Raw genomic sequence first — 16,610 nt, forward strand, 5'->3', positions numbered from 1 at the left:
ACGCCTTCGGGCAGTTATTATTCATGTTACTTACATGTCCAGGGGTCTGATACAACCTCCCAGGTTCCGGTACATCTCAGCCCCTACAACTGAGGCTGCCTCCCGTCAGCTCAGGCCCTCAGTTGTGACAGATATGGGTGTTGCTGGCGCTGGGGAGGAAATTGACAAGGAGGATTCTGATGGTGAGGTGGTTTGTTTAAGTCAGGCACCCGGGGAGACACCTGTTGTCCGTGGGAGGAATAGGGCCGTTGACATGCCTGGTGAAAATACCAAAAAAATCAGCTCTTCGGTGTGGAAGTATTTCACCAGAAATGCGGACAACATTTGTCAAGCCGTGTGTTGCCTTTGTCAAGCTGTAATAAGTAGGGGTAAGGACGTTAACCACCTCGGAACATCCTCCCTTATACGTCACCTGCAGCGCATTCATAATAAGTCAGTGACAAGTTCAAAAACTTTGGGCGACAGCGGAAGCAGTCCACTGACCAGTAAATCCCTTCCTCTTGTAACCAAGCTCACGCAAACCACCCCACCAACTCCCTCAGTGTCAATTTCCTCCTTCCCCAGGAATGCCAATAGTCCTGCAGGCCATGTCACTGGCAATTCTGACGAGTCCTCTCCTGCCTGGGATTCCTCCGATGCATCCTTGCGTGTAACGCCTACTGCTGCTGGCGCTGCTGTTGTTGCTGCTGGGAGTCGATGGTCATCCCAGAGGGGAAGTCGTAAGCCCACTTTTACTACTTCCACCAAGCAATTGACTGTCCAACAGTCCTTTGCGAGGAAGATGAAATATCACAGCAGTCATCCTGTTGCAAAGCGGATAACTGAGGCCTTGACAACTATGTTGGTGTTAGACGTGCATCCGGTATCCGCCGTTAGTTCACAGGGAACTAGACAATTTCTTGAGGCAGTGTGCCCCCGTTACCAAATACCATCTAGGTTCCACTTCTCTAGGCAGGCGATACCGAGAATGTACACGGACGTCAGAAAAAGACTCACCAGTGTCCTAAAAAATGCAGTTGTACCCAATGTCCACTTAACCACGGACATGTGGACAAGTGGAGCAGGGCAGGGTCAGGACTATATGACTGTGACAGCCCACTGGGTAAATGTATGGACTCCCGCCGCAAGAACAGCAGCGGCGGCACCAGTAGCAGCATCTCGCAAACGCCAACTCTTTCCTAGGCAGGCTACGCTTTGTATCACCGGTTTCCAGAATACGCACACAGCTGAAAACCTCTTACGGCAACTGAGGAAGATCATCGCGGAATGGCTTACCCCAATTGGACTCTCCTGTGGATTTGTGGCATCGGACAACGCCAGCAATATTGTGTGTGCATTAAATATGGGCAAATTCCAGCACGTCCCATGTTTTGCACATACCTTGAATTTGGTGGTGCAGAATTTTTAAAAAAACGACAGGGGCGTGCAAGAGATGCTGTCGGTGGCCAGAAGAATTGCGGGACACTTTCGGCGTACAGGCACCACGTACAGAAGACTGGAGCACCACCAAAAACGCCTGAACCTGCCCTGCCATCATCTGAAGCAAGAAGTGGTAAAGAGGTGGAATTCAACCCTCTATATGCTTCAGAGGTTGGAGGAGCAGCAAAAGGCCATTCAAGCCTATACAATTGAGCACGATATAGGAGGTGGAATGTACCTGTCTCAAGCGCAGTGGAGAATGATTTCAACGTTGTGCAAGGTTCTGCAACCTTTTGAACTTGCCACACGTGAAGTCAGTTCAGACACTGCCAGCCTGAGTCAGGTCATTCCCCTCATCAGGCTTTTGCAGAAGAAGCTGGAGGCATTGAAGGAGGAGCTAAAAGGGAGCGATTCCGCTAGGCATGTGGGACTTGTGGATGGAGCCCTTAATTCGCTTAACAAGGATTCACGGGTGGTCAATCTGTTGAAATCAGAGCACTACATTTTGGCCACCATGCTCGATCCTAGATTTAAAAACTTCCTTGGATCTCTCTTTCCGGCAGACACAAGTCTGCTGGGGTTCAAAGACCTGCTGGTGACAAAATTGTCAAGTCAAGCGGAACGCGACCTGTCAACATCTCCTCCTTCACATTCTCCCGCAACTGGGGGTGCGAGGAAAAGGCTCAGAATTCCGAGCCCACCCGCTGGCGGTGATGCAGGGCAGTCTGGAGCGACTGCTGATGCTGACATCTGGTCCGGACAGAAGGACCTGACAACGATTACGGACATGTCGTCTACTGTCACTGCATATGATTCTCTCACCATTGAAAGAATGGTGGAGGATTATATGAGTGACCGCATCCAAGTAGGCACGTCAGACAGTCCGTACATATACTGGCAGGAAAAAGAGGCAATTTGGAGGCCCTTGCACAAACTGGCTTTATTCTACCTAAGTTGCCCTCCCACAAGTGTGTACTCCGAAAGAGTGTTTAGTGCCGCCGCTCACCTTGTCAGCAATCTGCGTACGAGGTTACTTCCAGAAAATGTGGAGAAGATGATGTTCATTAAAATGAATTATAATCAATTCCTCCGTGGAGACATTGACCAGCAGCAATTGCCTCCACAAAGTACACAGGGAGCTGAGATGGTGGATTCCAGTGGGGACGAATTGATAATCTGTGAGGAGCGGGATGTACACGGTGATATATCGGAGGATGATGATGAGGTGGACATCTTGCCTCTGTAGAGCCAGTTTGTGCAAGGAGAGATTAATTGCTTCTTTTTTGGTGGGGGTCCAAACCATCCCGTCATTTCAGTCACAGTCGTGTGGCAGACCCTGTCACTGAAATGATGGGTTGGTTAAAGTGTGCATGTCCTGTTTATACAACATAAGGGTGGGTGGGAGGGCCCAAGGACAATTCCATCTTGCACCTCTTTTTTCTTTAATTTTTCTTTGCGTCATGTGCTGTTTGTGGAGTGTTTTTTGGAAGGGCCATCCTGCGTGACACTGCAGTGCCTAGATGGGCCCGGTGTTTGTGTCGGCCACTAGGGTCGCTTATCTTACTCACACAGCTACCTCATTGCGCCTCTTTTTTTCTTTGCGTCATGTGCTGTTTGGGGAGTGTTTTTTGGAAGGGCCATCCTGCGTGACACTGCAGTGCCACTCCTAGATGGGCCCGGTGTTTGTGTCGGCCACTAGGGTCGCTTATCTTACTCACACAGCTACCTCATTGCGCCTCTTTTTTTCTTTGCATCATGTGCTGTTTGGGGAGTGTTTTTTGGAAGGGCCATCCTGCGTGACACTGCAGTGCCACTCCTAGATGGGCCCGGTGTTTGTGTCGGCCACTAGGGTCGCTTATCTTACTCACACAGCTACCTCATTGCGCCTCTTTTTTTCTTTGCGTCATGTGCTGTTTGTGGAGTGTTTTTTGGAAGGGCCATCCTGCGTGACACTGCAGTGCCACTCCTAGATGGGCCCGGTGTTTGTGTCGGCCACTAGGGTCGCTTATCTTACTCACACAGCTACCTCATTGCGCCTCTTTTTTTCTTTGCGTCATGTGCTGTTTGGGGAGTGTTTTTTGGAAGGGCCATCCTGCGTGACACTGCAGTGCCACTCCTAGATGGGCCCGGTGTTTGTGTCGGCCACTAGGGTCGCTTATCTTACTCACACAGCTACCTCATTGCGCCTCTTTTTTTCTTTGCGTCATGTGCTGTTTGTGGAGTGTTTTTTGGAAGGGCCATCCTGCGTGACACTGCAGTGCCACTCCTAGATGGGCCCGGTGTTTGTGTCGGCCACTAGGGTCGCTTATCTTACTCACACAGCTACCTCATTGCGCCTCTTTTTTTCTTTGCGTCATGTGCTGTTTGGGGAGTGTTTTTTGGAAGGGCCATCCTGCGTGACACTGCAGTGCCACTCCTAGATGGGCCCGGTGTTTGTGTCGGCCACTAGGGTCGCTTATCTTACTCACACAGTTACCTCATTGCGCCTCTTTTTTTCTTTGCGTCATGTGCTGTTTGGGGAGGGTTTTTTGGAAGGGACATCCTGCGTGACACTGCAGTGCCACTCCTAGATGGGCCAGGTGTTTGTGTCGGCCACTAGGGTCGCTTAGCTTAGTCATCCAGCGACCTCGGTGCAAATTTTAGGACTAAAAATAATATTGTGAGGTGTGAGGTATTCAGAATAGACTGAAAATGAGTGTAAATTATGGTTTTTGAGGTTAATAATACTTTGGGATCAAAATGACCCCTAAATTCTATGATTTAAGCTGTTTTTTAGTGTTTTTTGAAAAAAACACCCAAATCCAAAACACACCCGAATTCGACAAAAAAAAATCGGTGAGGTTTTGCCAAAACGCGGTCGAACCCAAAACACGGCCGCGGAACCGAACCCAAAACCAAAACACAAAACCCGAAAAATTTCCGGTGCACATCTCTACAAAATATATGGGGGGAAAAATGCTTTATTCTTACAAAAATCTTTTTTTTTTCCCCCAACGGTTTTCTTCTGTAATTGTCACCTGTAATGGTATTTCGGTGGCACTTATTAAATAGGAATCCCCCATGGAAAAGCATTCTACTACCGATGGAGACCCCTTGACGTACAGGGGTAATTGATAATAAGCCTCATCATCTGCAAAATTCCACAAGCGATAGGGTTTTTTGCCTTTTGCCTAAATTATCCCCCTATAACTAACGTTCTTGGGCCAATTCTGAAAGCCTTTCTAGTTATTCTGGCCTATCTTATAACTATAATTTACAAAAAAGGTAGCATGGCTTTAAAAGAAATAAGATTCACTTATAATACTATATATAACGTATAATATAATTCTCTGGTCCTGGGCAGAAGACTTTGGTGGAGTTGTGACACTGCGATTTGCGGAATCACAGACAGATTTTATTCTCTAGCGTTAGGCGCACAGTCGGAGAGGTTTGTGTTCTAGAAGTCACAGGGTTACACAAATTTGAAAACAGAGTATTTTGTTGTCCACGTTGTTGTTCTTCTTCTTCCCACAGTAGAGTCAAGGTCTTTCTTCCAATGTGCTCTGACGCAGGTTGTCTCCCTCCTGGCATTCCTGCGGGTAGGGTACGGGACGTACTCTAGGAGGTATAGTTCGTATGGTGCCCCATTCATCAGCTCTCAGCAGTCACCTTGAGCTCCTGAAATGCGTTGGACCTTTCAGCTTGTTTTTTTTTTAAAATAGGGAGGAGGGTAGAGATGCTCCCTGTGAGCTCTGAGGCCTGATGATGGGAACAAAGGAAGGACAGTATAATAGAAAAGGTTCATTATAACCAGAGACAGTGTCAGTCCGTGACCTTCAACAGCTTCTCTTTGGAAGAAGTAAATCTTCTGAACAAATTTATGACTCTTTGAAACAGTGTGGATTAGTTTTTTGAGCTGTTGGAAGTAATGAAGGTCACAGAAAGGTATATTAGTGTTTCCTTCAGTCTTGAGAAGAGTTTAGAAGAAAATGTAATCCTCACAGCAATTATTACTTTCCAATATTTTATTTTTTTACTCTACTAATTATAATGTCTTAACCAGGCTCAATAGTAGCATAAAGGAAATGATAAATAGACGCAAAAATGAGATCAACATAGATTGGGCATCATTTTCTGACCCATAATTCTTGTTCTGGTGCCAAGATCTGCCAAATGTTATTACTAAATCAGAGATCACAGGCAGCTGCCACTGTTCTAGATTGCAGCCCTTAGACTAAGGTCATTGATGGTCTATAACACAAACAGAGCAGAAGTGTCTGGCTATGTAGCTTTATACCGCCGCAGAGAGTATGGAAGTCCAGCAGGCTGTACGTCAAAGAGTCCATAAAATGTTAGCGGTAAGCAGACCATGCAACCAACGCATTGTGGATTCAAAATAAACCTTTCTTCAGGTATCCGTACCTGAAGAAGGATTTATTTGAACCCAGAACACATTGCTTCCAGTTAACGGCCTGTAAAACCCTAAATTCTTACACAGAAATGGATATCGAAGGATGGTATATTGCTTGGCAGGGAGGAGAAGGTATAACATAGTAGTCACAGAAAGAAGAAGGTATAACATAGCACACATGGGGAGCAGAATGTATAACATAGCGTACATTGGGAGAAGAATGCATAAACTTTCTATCGGCCGATGTCGGACCGCATGACATCATTACACAATAACCTTACAAATAAAATGAACTAACTTAACTTATCTATAAATAATGACACAGAGAAATAACGACACAGAGAAATAACGACACGGACCACTAAATAGCCATTAAAATCGGTCAACCGTTATTTATTATGATATATTTAAACTAAGTATGGTGGCAATGAGAAAGAACGGCCAGATCAACAGTGACATTACGACTTATTGCCGCTACGCATGTTCACGACATGACTTTATTTATCTCATTGGCTACGCCAATAAGTGCTGAGTTTCCAACTCTCTCCCCAATACACCATAATAGAGCCGGCCAGACAGCCAAGCCCCAATGACCCCCGGTAAGGAGGGCCAGAGTATACAATGTATTGGGCAAAGAGTGCACCTCCAAACAGCGGCGCAATAGCCACTGTAACTGCCGTTCTTTCCCGCCACACACCGGCCCGGAAGGAGCCAGAGCCGCCACCATACTCTAACTCACCACTACAACACAACGGACTAAGCGCTAACTAAACTCAAACTAAGCTATCAAGAACCCGGAAAATACTTTCCAAAAATAAACAAATACCCTCATCAGTCAAATGGACGCCATCAGGTCTATATAAGTGGGCGTCCTTAAAACAAATAAGTGGGTGGGAGACTACTGCGCCACCAAGCTCCAAAACTCTCCTGCCAACCAAAGCATTGACCTTGCGGCGGGACTTGTCCATGACAACGCCAGGCCGAGGACTATGCCAAACCTGACGCGGTATGATTGCAGACCACACAATCCGGCACCAAGGCCACCATGTCATGACCTGCTCCAAATCACGCGCCATCCGATGACGCAACACAAGAGAAGGCAGAGACCCTATGTCGTTACCCCTTAGGTGAATGACCAGCACTCCCGGGGGGCCATGGGATTTAGCGTGCCAGGTCAAGGTAGGCAAGAGGGCCTAACCATCGACTGAGCCGTCCAATAAACAAATGAGTGGCCCAAGATCCATATAGGGCGCATGTTGAGTGATATTCCTGAAAACAAACAAACACAACAGGTTAAAGAGGTAACTCAGCGTGACCTGATCTAACTGGCAACGAACAGCAAGGGTGGGCCAGGGGCGGGGAGGGGAACGACCTGTCCCGAAGTAAAAACCTGCAAAACCTGCCACAGAGGGCGCGAGCCAATAGCACCCTCCGGGTTCTCAGGAGAAAAGCAGGGCAAAATCCAACGGGACCCTCACCGTTCAAACGGTGACGAGTGGCCAAAAAAGGCTACAGTTCGAGTCCAGTCGAGGAGAGACGAAAAGACGGGGAAACAAGTTAGAGCTGAGGCACTCCCGCAGAACACCGCTGAAAAAACGTAGCGGCTAGCGAGGCACCCCAACACCGACCTGCCAGCCCGCCATCCTGTCGCCCCCCGATTGAACTGAAAAGAAACCAAAGGCAGAACAAGAAAAAATTGAGCCAAACCAGAAAAAGGCCGGCCAGAAACTGTAAAAATTTGATTACCTGACTACTGACTGCGTTTGTAGGCAGTGGATTTCTATCGACCAAGCGATTTAATCTCGGTCTCAGAAAAACCCAATGAAGCGGCTGTTGTCGCGGCAGCAATACGAAAGGAATGTGTGCCATACAGTGATGGCGACAATCCCAACGCAAGGATGCAGTGCTTAAATACCCACCGGAATTGGTACACCGTCAAAGAAGACCCATCGAGGTGGACAAGCCACGCTCTGCCACCACGTGGCCGTGAGTCACCATACACATGTGCTAAGGTTACGGGACAGACGCTAGTGTTAGGGCAGGCAGGCAAGGTAACCCATCGCCCACGCCCCAACTGATCCGTCTTAGAACGGCTCAATTTGCACAGTAACGCATCCATCAGAAAAACCTGGGAATTAAGCAAAGGGGGAACCGCGGACCTGGAGAGGGCCACCAACTTGCTGATCCGAAAGGCTCCGTGAAAAGCCATCGCAAAGGCGAGCCAAAAAAGCAACACCTCATACTGAGAATCGCAAACGGACGGTAAGACATCCATCAAGCTACCCAGCATCGCAACCGATATAGGACTCCTGTTGTCCACAGACACAGGAGTGCCATGAGCCCAGCCCTGCAAACAGCGTCTCACCTAAAAGCTTTTAGTGAAATCGTGTCTACCCTGTAAGCGCAGAAAAAAGGAGATACCTGCCAGCATCTGGCTGACAACAGCGCGCGACCTCCCAGCTACGTACATACGCCAGACAAAATCTAACAGTAGTCGAAAAGAAGGCTTACCTTCGTTCTGCCTGTGCGCAATAAATGCCTCCCACCGATGGAACGCCGCCCGATATTTCACCAGCGTGGCTGGAGCCACCGACTGGCTAGCCAAAGCAGTTAACCCCCCTGGGACGTGCCGCGCGACAAAGTGTACAGTAAGACACAAACAGCGCAAGACCAGATGAGCCAACAAGCGAAGAACAGGAAGCAATGAAGACCGCTGCCCATTGATCGCCTGAACCACGCCCAGATTGTCACACCAGAAGACCACGGACCGGTCTCTGATCCGCTCCCCCCACAACTCCAACGCAACGACAATGGGAAACAGTTCCAACAACAAAAGGTTGCGGGTTAAGCCCTGCTGGAACCAGGAATCCGGCCAAGGGGCAGCGGACCATGCACCATCGATGTACGCACCGTATCCCCAGGAACCCGACGCGTCAGTGAACAACTGGATACCTGGGCTGTGGACCGCATCAGACAGCCAAATGGATACACCATTGAACTCATGCAGAAAGGCATCCCAAACTCGCAGATCCCTGCAAAGATCGGATGACAATCTAATGAAGGGATGCGGCCTATGAGCGCCAGCCGTCGCCCGCTCCAATTTGCGACAAAAGATCCTACCCATGGGAATGACCCTGCATGCAAAATTGAAAAGACCGAGAAGGGATTGGCACTGGCGCAAGGTAACCTTGCCACCTGCCAATGCCCTCTCAATACTCCCACGCAATTTGGCAACTTTATCTAAAGGCAAACGGCAGCAGCCCGCCTCAGTATCCATTTCTATGCCTAGATACGAGGGGCAAGTGCAGGGACCCTCACATTTGTCTGGAGCGATCGGTACCCCGAACTCAGAAAAGAGTGCTTTCAAGGAGAATAGCAGCCGAGCACACCTGTCCGAGTCCGAGTTGGAAGGCCCTACACACAGGAAATCGTCCAGATAGTGGGCGACTCCCGGTTCACCCGTCCCAGCGCAAACGCACCAATGGAGAAATGAACTAAAAGCCTCAAAAAAGCGCAGGAGACCAAGCAACCCATGGGCAGGCATTTGTCAATGTAAAATCCGTCATCCAGCCTAAAGCCCATGTGCCAGGGTGCAATGGCAAAAGACGAAATGCGGACTCCACATCAACTTTACCCAATAACACATGGGGACCAGCCGCTCCGACTAATTTCAAAGCGTCATCAAACGATTGATACGTAACCGAGGACAGCACCTCGGGGATCGCATCGTTAACCGATGCACCATGCGGGTAAGACAGGTGCTGGATTAGCCTAAATTTGCCAGGAGTTTTCTTAGGGACCACTCCAACTGGGGATAAAACCAAATTTGGCAAAGGGGGTGCAGCGAAGGGGCCGGCCATGCGCCCCAGCTGCACCTCCTTGGCCACTTTGCCTTTCAGAACGTGGGGAAGCTCTCTGGCCGAGCGCAAGTTCCGAGGAGCTGGGTAAGGGACCTCACCGCTAATGGGAAGGCGAAATCCCTCAGAAAAACCCTCCAGCAAAAATTGGGCCTGAGGGCGAAGTGGGTTCGAAGTAAGCCATTTGCGCATGGCGTCCAGCCTGACGGGGGAGGGGGCTTTACTTAGCACTATTAATGCGGAGGATCTGCCACCCGATCCCGCACCGGCAGGCTTGGGACATTCCTTACCTTTGTGGGACGCTCCGCATCATAGGCAGCTGTGCCGAAAACGACATTTGGACCCGGATCCTAAATTGCCATTGTTAAAGGCAAAACAACGACCTTTGGACCTTCCTCTTGGCCGGAGAGGATTCCGGAAGCTCAAGGAGGCTCTCAGTAACCTCAAGCCATACCTCAACGTCCTTGACTCCAAAAGCCATGATGTGCAGCCCGTGTTGTTTGCGCCTGAACTCCGTGTCGTACCGAAGCCACGCGAGAGGCCTGCTAGAAAGGAATAGACCATGAATCATGTGCAGGTAGCGCATGATGTTCATGGCCTCTTCCGGGCGCGTCTCCAGGTAACAGGCTGAGAAGGTGTAGAAGCCCTTGAGCAAGTTAACATGGGACCTATAGGCGTCCTCATCTATCCCACTCTTTTTCTTGCACGCCACCAAAGCCTTGAGGGTCTTGGACGTTAATGCAAAGACATCAACATAAGATCCACTATTGATACGATCCCGTATCCGTGGGCGGAGACCCCGCAAAACTTTGGTGTATGGGCAACGCATGACGTCGCTGGGGCTGCCCTCTTCCGGACTGCTGCTACTGCTCCTGTGCCTATGGCGGCGCGAACACTTACTGCGCTTGTGGGAACGCCCGTGCCTCCGGCGTTTACCCTTGGCAAGCTCCGCCTGGCCTTTGCCACTAGCAGCCTCGGCCACGGCACCCTGCTGACTTAACGCGCCATTACCATCAGTCTCACCGGATGAGGAGGCCTGGGAGTCCCGTCTCGTGGCAGCCGAAGCGGAAGACTGGTCGCTGTCGTCGGAATCACTCTCCGCCATGTCCACCGGATCTGCAACCGGAGAGGGAACAGAAGGTGCCAGCGAAGAGCCCGGCAATTGGTTAAGTGCAGGCGCCTGCGCACCGGACCCATTGGAAACAAGTGGTTGCTGTCCCGCAGCAGAACCGGGATCAGCGCATAACGATGTCAGCTGAGCGACAAGTGGGGTCAGCGAAGACCGCAAGTCACCGAACTGGCCCGCCGATCCACTTCCAGACGCCCGCGCCGTCAACAGGGGAGTCAAAATCCCTACCACAGAGACCAGCAGTGCAGAAACAGCCGCCGTGTCCCCGTCCGCAGGTGCAATAGGGAGAACGACGCTGCTCGCTGAAAGTGCACCGCTGGCCAAAGGCCCTGCACGACCACCTGGATGTGCAGTCCCTGCAGCTGTTCGCCTCGTCCTACACCCAGTGCCCGCCAGACGCAGGCTAACATCTGCCGGGGAGTTCACGACCTGATGGGGGGTACCTAAGTCAGGGTGACCCAGAGTGGGAGCCGATACCCGAGCACCCGCAGCAGGAAACCGAGCTGCGCCATACTCTGGGGTAACCCCCAGACTGGGCACAGCAGCAGTACGCCTCCTGGCACGCCTTGCCCGCGCACCGTGTGACGAGATGGGCGCACGTGCCGCAGCCCTCGCATGTGCCGCGCGACTCCCTGAGGACCCCTCAGCAGACATGGCCCGAGCATTACTGGGAGGGACCGAGCCCCTGAAGGCTGACATATTATGCCCTCCAGGAGACAGGCCCTGCCTCCCCCCTGCAGCTCGCGCATGTGTGGCATCATGTGTGCCCCTACCCCTGGAGGCTGATGCAACAGCACCTCCAGGGTTAATGACCGCTTGTGCCCCCCCACGTGCTCCCGCCGCCGGCCCGACGTGTGCACCATGCGCTGCAGTGGGGGCCGAGGCGGGAGAAGCGCTGTTTGGAGCCGCGGCCCGCCGGAGCCCACGCGAGCGCATTGTGGGCCCCCCCGTCGGAAGCAGCCGCTAGTCCGCCGGGGAAAGCACCCGCGAGTGTACCCGCGGCAGCAGGGATCCGAGTAGGGCTGAGGGACTGGCGGCGGCGCGGAGCGGAAGGTTCCGCTGAAGCTGCTCCAGCCTCAGCAACGAGGTAGCGGGCAGGGGGGAGCGCCCGTCTGTGTGGGCGTGCGGCCATGAGGAGGAGGAATGAAAAAGGGGTAGTGCAGCAACAAGAAAGAAAATAGAGAGGGAAGAAAAAAGGGGGGGGAATAAACAGGCTAGAGGATAGAGAGAAATCAGTATAAGAAATACAATAGATTAGGGCAGTGGTTTGAAACGTTTCCAAACTTTTTTGAATCACGGCACCCTAGAATATCAGAATTTTTTTTCACGGTACCCCTAGGCCAAAAATTTCTTATTGAGAAATTTAGAAAGAAATATTACATTAAGTAGATCGCGTTTATATGTCATCCTTAGGGTCAGTTGTGTGGTGAGGGACAAGATTTGTTTCTGTTTGGCCACATTTTATGACTGGCAGCCACCAGCACTGGTTTTGCCTATTATATTGACCATGAATAATTTGAATTGGTCCTGGACCACCAACCCAGGGCACCCCTGCAAGTGTCCCGAGGCACCCCAGGGAGCCCGGCACACAGTTTGGGAACCTCTGGATTAGAGAATAGAGGTACTTTGAGAGAAAAACAGAGCCAGATATTACTCACAGGAGCACACGACCTTCCCTGGCAAACTCCTGAGAGAAAGAGGCAGAATGCAGATCCTGTCTCACACAAAATGTCTGCTAGCTCCTCCCTACACTCCCAATATTCTAATTAGGACCAACCCCCCAAGCCTATTATCTGTTAGTTAACCTACAAAATTGTGTAAAGCCCATGCAATCCTAACAGCCTAGAAGTTTACACCCGCTTGTGCTATTCGCACTCGCTCTTCATAACATAGTGCACATGGGGAGAAGAAGGTATAACATAGAGCACATGGAGAAGAAGATGTAACATAGTGCATATGGGGAGAAGAAGGTATAACATAGTGCACATGGGGAGAAGAAGGTATAACATAGCGTACACAGGGAGAAGAAGGTATAACATAGCGTACACGAGGAGAAGAATGTATAACATAGTGCACATGGGGAGAAGAATGTATAACATAGCGTACACGAGGAGAAGAATGTATAACATAGTGCATATGGGGAGAAGAATGTATAACATAGCGTACACGAGGAGAAGAATGTATAACATAGCACACACGGGGAGAAGAAGGTATAACATAGCGCACACGGGGAGAAGAAGGTATAACATAGCGTACACGAGGAGAAGAATGTATAACATAGTGCACATGGGGAGAAGAAGGTATAACATAGCGTACACGAGGAGAAGAAGGTATAACATAGCGCACACGGGGAGAAGAAGGTATAACATAGCGCACACGGGGAGAAGAAGGTATAACATAGCGTACACGAGGAGAAGAATGTATAACATAGTGCACATGGGGAGAAGAAGGTATAACATAGCGTACACAGGGAGAAGAAGGTATAACATAGCGTACACAGGGAGAAGAAGGTAAAACATAGCGTACACGAGGAGAAGAATGTATAACATAGTGCATATGGGGAGAAGAAGGTATAACATAGTGCATATGGAGAAGAAGATGTAACATAGTGCATATGGGGAGAAGAAGGTATAACATAGTGCATATGGGGAGAAGAAGGTATAACATAGCGTACACGAGGAGAAGAATGTATAACATAGTGCACATGGGGAGAAGAAGGTATAACATAGAGCACATGGAGAAGAAGATGTAACATAGTGCATATGGGGAGAAGAAGGTATAACATAGTGCACATGGGGAGAAGAAGGTATAACATAGCGTACACAGGGAGAAGAAGGTATAACATAGCGTACACGAGGAGAAGAATGTATAACATAGTGCACATGGGGAGAAGAATGTATAACATAGCGTACACGAGGAGAAGAATGTATAACATAGTGCATATGGGGAGAAGAATGTATAACATAGCGTACACGAGGAGAAGAATGTATAACATAGCACACACGGGGAGAAGAAGGTATAACATAGCGCACACGGGGAGAAGAAGGTATAACATAGCGTACACGAGGAGAAGAATGTATAACATAGTGCACATGGGGAGAAGAAGGTATAACATAGCGTACACGAGGAGAAGAAGGTATAACATAGCGCACACGGGGAGAAGAAGGTATAACATAGCGCACACGGGGAGAAGAAGGTATAACATAGCGTACACGAGGAGAAGAATGTATAACATAGTGCACATGGGGAGAAGAAGGTATAACATAGCGTACACAGGGAGAAGAAGGTATAACATAGCGTACACAGGGAGAAGAAGGTATAACATAGCGTACACGAGGAGAAGAATGTATAACATAGTGCATATGGGGAGAAGAAGGTATAACATAGTGCATATGGAGAAGAAGATGTAACATAGTGCATATGGGGAGAAGAAGGTATAACATAGTGCATATGGGGAGAAGAAGGTATAACATAGTGCCTAAAGGCAGAAGAAGGTATAACTTAGTAGCGCACATGGGGAGAAGAAGGTATAACATAGCACAGTCACACGGAGAAGATGTAACATAGTGCATATGGGGAGAAGAAGGTATAACATAGTAGTACACATGGCAAGAAGAAGGTATAACATAGCACACAGTCACACGGAGAAGAAGATGTAACATAGTGCATATGGGGAGAAGAAGGTATAACATAGTAGTACACATGGCAAGAAGAAGGTATAACATAGCGTACATGGGGAGAAGAATGCATAACATAGTGCATATGGGGAGGAGAAGGTATAACTTAGTAGCGCACATGGGGAGAAGAAGGTATAACATAGCACAGTCACACGGAGAAGATGTAACATAGTGCATATGGGGAGAAGAAGGTATAACATAGTAGTACACATGGCAAGAAGAAGGTATAACATAGCACACAGTCACACGGAGAAGAAGATGTAACATAGTGCATATGGGGAGAAGAAGGTATAACATAGTAGTACACATGGCAAGAAGAAGGTATAACATAGCATATATGGGGAGAAGAATGCATAACATAGTGCATATGGGGAGGAGAAGGTATAACTTAGTAGCGCACATGGGGAGAAGAAGGTATAACATAGCACACAGTCACACGGAGAAGAAGATGTAACATAGGGGGTCATTCCGAGTTGTTCGCACGCAAGCTGCTTTTAGCAGCTTTACACACGCTAAGCCGCCGCCTACTGGGAGTGAATCTTAGCTTCTTAAAATTGCGAACGAAAGATTCTCTAAATTGCGACCACACACCTCTTAGCAGTTTCTGAGTAGCTCCAGACTTACTCGGCAACTGTGATCAGTTCAGTGCTTGTCGTTCCTGGTTTGACGTCACAAACACACCCAGCGTTCGCCCAGACACTCCTCCGTTTCTCCAGCCACTCCCGCGTTTTTCCCAGAAACGGTAGCGTTTTTTCGCACACACCCATAAAACAGCCTGTTTCCGCCCAGAAACACCCACTTCCTGTCAATCACACTCCGATCACCAGAACGAAGAAAAAACCTCGTAATGCCGTGAGTAAAATTCCTAACTGCATAGCAAATTTACTTGGCGCAGTCGCACTGCGGACATTGCGCATGCGCATTAGCAACTAATCGCTCCGTTGCGAAAGAAAAATACAGAGCGAACAACTCGGAATGACCCCCATAGTGCATATGAGGAGAAGAAGGTATAACATAGTGTGACACGGGGAGAAGAAGGTATAACATAGTGTGACACGAGGAGAAGAATGTATAACATAGTGCACATGGGGAGAAGAAGGTATAACATAGTGCATAAAGGGAGAAGAAGGTATAACATAGTAGCGCACATGGGGAGAAGAAGGTATAACATAGCGTACATGGGGAGAAGAATGCATAACATAGTGCATATGGGGAGAAGAAGGTATAACATAGCGTACATGGGGAGAAGAATGCATAACATAGTGCATATGGGGAGGAGAAGGTATAACATAGTAGTACACATGGCAAGAAGAAGGTATAACATAGTGCATATGGGGAGAAGAAGGTATAACATAGTAGCACACATGGGGAGAAGAAGGTATAACATAGCACACAGTCACACGGAGAAGAAGATGTAACATAGGGGGTCATTCCGAGTTGTTCGCACGCAAGCTGCTTTTAGCAGCTTTACACACGCTAAGCCGCCGCCTACTGGGAGTGAATCTTAGCTTCTTAAAATTGCGAACGAAAGATTCTCTAAATTGCGACCACACACCTCTTAGCAGTTTCTGAGTAGCTCCAGACTTACTCGGCAACTGTGATCAGTTCAGTGCTTGTCGTTCCTGGTTTGACGTCACAAACACACCCAGCGTTCGCCCAGACACTCCTCCGTTTCTCCAGCCACTCCCGCGTTTTTCCCAGAAACGGTAGCGTTTTTTCGCACACACCCATAAAACAGCCTGTTTCCGCCCAGAAACACCCACTTCCTGTCAATCACACTCCGATCACCAGAACGAAGAAAAAACCTCGTAATGCCGTGAGTAAAATTCCTAACTGCATAGCAAATTTACTTGGCGCAGTCGCACTGCGGACATTGCGCATGCGCATTAGCAACTAATCGCTCCGTTGCGAAAGAAAAATACAGAGCGAACAACTCGGAATGACCCCCATAGTGCATATGAGGAGAAGAAGGTATAACATAGTGTGACACGGGGAGAAGAAGGTATAACATAGTGTGACACGAGGAGAAGAATGTATAACATAGTGCACATGGGGAGAAGAAGGTATAACATAGTGCATAAAGGGAGAAGAAGGTATAACATAGTAGCGCACATGGGGAGAAGAAGGTATAACATAGC

This window comes from Pseudophryne corroboree, chromosome 4 (genome assembly GCF_028390025.1).
Source record: "Pseudophryne corroboree isolate aPseCor3 chromosome 4, aPseCor3.hap2, whole genome shotgun sequence".
Lineage (NCBI taxonomy): Eukaryota > Metazoa > Chordata > Amphibia > Anura > Myobatrachidae > Pseudophryne > Pseudophryne corroboree.